Genomic DNA, 4,644 nt, shown 5'->3' with positions numbered 1-4,644 from the left:
ACCCTCCGGTTCCCAAGCCAAGTTCCTACAGACAGCCACTGCAGCCCCTAATACTATATGTATATATGTATTAACAAATAAGTAGCAGTTTAATGTTGTCAAGGTGGAGCTCATTTTAACTACTTTTTTAAAAATATAAAATAGTTTAAATTATATATATGTATGTATATATACACTTTACACTATTGGACAGTTTATTCTACCACAATATAAACTATATAAACAATATAACACCTGCTTGAATAAAAAAAAAAAGTTTAATTTGAAAACTAACTAAAAGTAGCCAACAATATCCTTCGATGTGGTTGTGAAATAATAATTATAAAAGGGAAATATTCAAGTTAAAGCACTTACAGTAATTGAGTAAATGTACTTTTACGTTTATGCTACATTCCTCCAGGGCTTTTATACTTATGAATACTCCATAAACTAACTGTGTCATATGTCTGTGGTTTTAACAGTACAGTTTTTTTTTAATTTCCGATCACAAACTTAATGAGAAACCTTTGAAACAGCGCCCCCATGCGGCCACGGCGAGTATTTTCCCCAGGCGGCTTCCTGCCTCTTTAACAAATGGGTGGCGCCTGTAATCACGTGACGCCCCTCTCGTCCAATGAGAGGCATGGAAACACCAAACTGGTTCAAACCGGTTTCGTTCTTATATTTCAGTGTATAAACTACAAAAACATTCGTTTGCATTATACATTCGCCATTTTACTCAGCAACTGGTCGGTTGTCGTGTTGTTATCTCTCCGAAAAAAGAAGAAAAAAAAAAAAAGCCCCGTTTTTTTTACGGTCATATCTTCGTGAGCTTTCCAGTTCATTCCCGTCAGCAACATGGTTAAAACGAAGGTAAGAGACTTTTTTTTTATTACTATTTATTTTTTTAATTTAATTTATTTTCTTAAAAAAAAAAACCTCAAATGCATCGCGCTCGTGACGGTCAGTTGAGGTGAACGTTAGAATGCGTTTGATATTTGTGCATCAGAGGAACGTCATCATCCCCAACGAGCGTTAGCAGCCATGGCGGTCCCCCAAACAAGAGAGGCATCCCTCTTCGTTCGTCGAAAATAAAACACTTTATGCTCTGGCTAGAAGCGTAAAAACATCTCCCTAATGTGTTAAACTCGGCCGCTAACGTGCGTGGTTTTTTATTTTCACGTCCCCCGACGCCAGAGCTGTGTTTGGGACAAGTGCAACGGTTGATATTGCGCGTTTGCAAAATGTCTGGCCACCATTGGGCGTCTTTTCCCTCTTTAACTGGGTCTGGAGGAGGAGGAGGAGGTGAACTATTGACAGGTTAAACGCAACAACAAACCTCCAATACACGCTGTAAATGTGTAACTGAATGCATAACTCGTGAGCTGGATTCACCACGTAAAAAGGGAGAATTGTGGGGTTTTTTAATTGAGCAATCAAAATAAGTTCAAGCAAACACAACCTGCAACATTTGAGGAAGGAGTTGGGGGAGGGGAGGTGGATATTTTTTTTTTCCTTCTTCTTCCTCTCACTGTTTTGAATAAGTAAAGTCAAGGCTTGTTCCTGCATGTTGATTCAAAACAGGTTGAAAATTCGGTTTAGTTTTAACATTTAATTAATGGCGTTAAATGGCACTGCTGTAAATTACACCGCTGCGTAACATTTATGAGTAATTTAACAAGTGTTGGCGATATTAAGTGTTTTATCGTGGTGAATATTTGTTTAATTATTGGGATTAAAGTTAACAAAGCGTGTGTCAAATTCCCGTCCTGTAGCAGCGCGTTTGGTATTTTTAAAAAATACATCAAATTTTGGTGGGAAAAAAAAATAATGCCACAAAAACAAGAGGGGTTTATTTATATTTCTGCCTAAAAATATCAACTGAAATGTCATTTTAATCGGCGTGCAATCTCTGCAGGCCTTCGTTTGGTTGCATACATAATATGGCGGTAGCTGCAGATTAGTAAAGTAGTAATCTTATCAGTTTCCCAACAGCTGTCTGTCGGCGCGCACTGATACAAAACAAAGGAAGCTGTCAGGGCGCCAAGGCGCTGTCATGGTGACAGGACAGCCCGAATTTGAATTCAAATATAGGCGGGAAAACGTTGAGGGGAAAAAATGTAGTTTGTAAATTAGTCCTTCAGGTCTTGTGTTTGTTTTTATGCTTGTGCAAGATCATGTCTGCGGAGATGTTTTGGAGAGAGGTTTTGGGGATTATAGTGTTTGTTTTGAGTTGTTATGAGATGTCATGTTTTTTTTTATTTTTTTTTATTAAATAGTGGTGTTCAAAATTTTAATGTTGTTTTTCTTTTCTTTGTCTTTCAGAAAAGCACTCCCCCTGAGGTTTGTAAAAAATAATTAATATTATACAATTTATTTAGTATTATGTTGATATTATTGCAAGAGTGTTGTACAGCTGTGTGTTATCAGAGAGTAATTTAGGTTTGTATTTTACCTTCTTAAATAGCTTGATAGTTTGTGGTTAAATTCTGCCTTTTAGTGTAATTTTACTTTTTTTAAGTTTTTTTTTTTTAAAGTAATTTTGACATAAGTTACATCGGGAATTATCACTGACGATTTCCGTTGTCTTATCTCAATAGGAAAGAAGAACTTCCCAGCGACTGGCGAAGGTGAGCTTTTATAGAAACGCAGTTAATCAAGACTGCTGTTTTGCTTTGTCGTTATTCTTGTTCCTCGTCCAAAAGTTAGTTGTCCGCTAACAGGATTAACTAAACCATGAAATTGAAACATGCATAACCCCACCATGCTGTCTAGCTACACTGATATATTTATCAAAACTGCACACTTAACTTTTGAATCCTCTTTTGTGATTACAATATAAAACATCAATGTATAAATTTGTTGTGTAATCGACCGTTAGGCGCCCTTTGATGAATATATTATCTTGTTTTTCAGAAACCTAAACCTGCAGCAGTGGAGAAGAAGAAGGCTGTTGCAAAGGTGTGAAACTGATGAAACGTTATAACTCAACAGTACATCTCTGTTGGTCACATGTGAAACTGATTCGTGGCCTCGAGTTCCTTGAAGGGAAATTAAGTTTGCCCCCGTTCCGAGGCGACTGGGGAAAATACCTTACTTGAGAATCAGTTTAGATGTTTTTGGTACACATGATTTTATTCTTCATTCTGACGCCTGTGATCATTGTATGTTGGCTGGAAAAGTTTTAATCTCTTACTGATCAAGTGTCTTGTCGTTTCTTTTTTAGAGGGCACCCAAAGCAAAGAAGCCCAAACAAGCTGAAAATGGGAGCACCAAGGCTGAGGTTGGTTTCTGTTTCATAATGTGTCTTATTTTATTGCAGATAATTTGTGCTAATAAATAATGAATGTGGACATATTCGCAGAACGCACTGTTTATAATGTAGTTATGTCTCGTTAATGTCGAGGGGACAATAACATGTTATGAATATTATAAGTAATATTAATATGAAGGAATTAATTCAGTATTTGTACGATTCAGGACGTAGCTGCTAGCATCCCGTAAAACATATTGAATTTGTTTCCCTTTTATTACAATAATTTAAAAACTTTCATTATATTTCAGCTGTTAATTTGAAAGCACAAGTGTTTAACTAATATAATATAATATAATATATATAGCTGTGTCTGAATTAATAAAACTTCCAGACACCAATATAAAATACACCAAATATAATCAAATGGATGAAATCGTAATGATGACCACAGTAACAATGTACCAACGCATGTTCTGTAACCGTGCTACTTTGATGTTTTTGTCCCCAGGAGCCAAAGGCCGAAGCCACTGACGCCAAATGAATAACGGTTCATGCGCTCACTCTGTGTACTTGGTGATTGTACAGTTTTAAATAAGTATTTTTTACCAAGTTTTATATTACAAATGTCATTTATAGGTTTGTTTTGGGCTTGCACTTGATGTAACAAAACTTTGTTGTCACATTCATATCCATTTTAAAATGATTACCGTCCATATCTTGTAGACGTGGCATTTTTAGATAGTCTAATTCTTTTTTCTTTTGTTTTGTTTTTACTGCTGAGTAATAGATATTTTCCACCAAGTTGGATTTTGGATCTAATTTTGAACATTATAAGGCAGCTAAAGCATATTGTTAAAATTTGAGGAAGAATAGGAATTTAGCCTTTTATCTCCTTGTATTTTAATGTTTAACTAATAAAAAAAATTGCTTACCAAATGTTTTGAAACACTGTATGTTGACATGAGATCTAGTCATTGAAAATGCCACAGAAAAATACTGTTATTAGGTCAAAAGTTTGATACATCCCAAAAAACATATGATGTGAACCCGGTCATCTGATGAAAAGTTATGTTAAGTTATGTTTCTGTTAGGGGAAAAGGACACTTTTCTGACTTCAATGGTTGATCTAAATGTTCTTGAATAAAAATTGTCAAAATGTCTTCTTTGGTGTTGTTAAAGTTTCATTAAATAAGTTTGTTTTAAAAAGGAGGTAGCCATGTTTCAGGTAGGCAGAGACAATCCCAGTCTGCCTTCATGGTGTGATAGTGATCTTAACCACCAACTGTCACCAAACTAACTGTACTCCATCTTGGTAGAGCATCCATTTTAAGGTCATTCTCCTTATTGCAGAGGTCAGTCGCTGTACGTTGGGTCTTTACAGCATTTTCTACAATCTGATGTGTCGATAT

The 4,644-nt window shown here is 35.7% G+C and overlaps 1 long non-coding RNA gene across 1 annotated transcript; it reads left to right on the top strand.

Annotated features, from left to right (window-relative positions):
- Positions 1 to 617: 617 nt before the first annotated feature.
- LOC118336201 lies at positions 618 to 4,395 on the top strand. Its single transcript, XR_004797096.1, has 6 exons — positions 618 to 852; positions 2,305 to 2,322; positions 2,580 to 2,609; positions 2,896 to 2,940; positions 3,206 to 3,262; positions 3,744 to 4,395. It is a non-coding gene; the product is annotated as an uncharacterized LOC118336201 (long non-coding RNA).
- The last annotated feature ends 249 nt before the right edge of the window (positions 4,396 to 4,644 follow it).

The sequence above is a fragment of the Morone saxatilis genome, unplaced genomic scaffold (genome assembly GCF_004916995.1).
Source record: "Morone saxatilis isolate NCDOM2014 unplaced genomic scaffold, NCSU_SB_2.0 Contig24, whole genome shotgun sequence".
NCBI lineage: Eukaryota > Metazoa > Chordata > Actinopteri > Moronidae > Morone > Morone saxatilis.
This window is presented reverse-complemented; position numbering and strand designations above follow the sequence as displayed.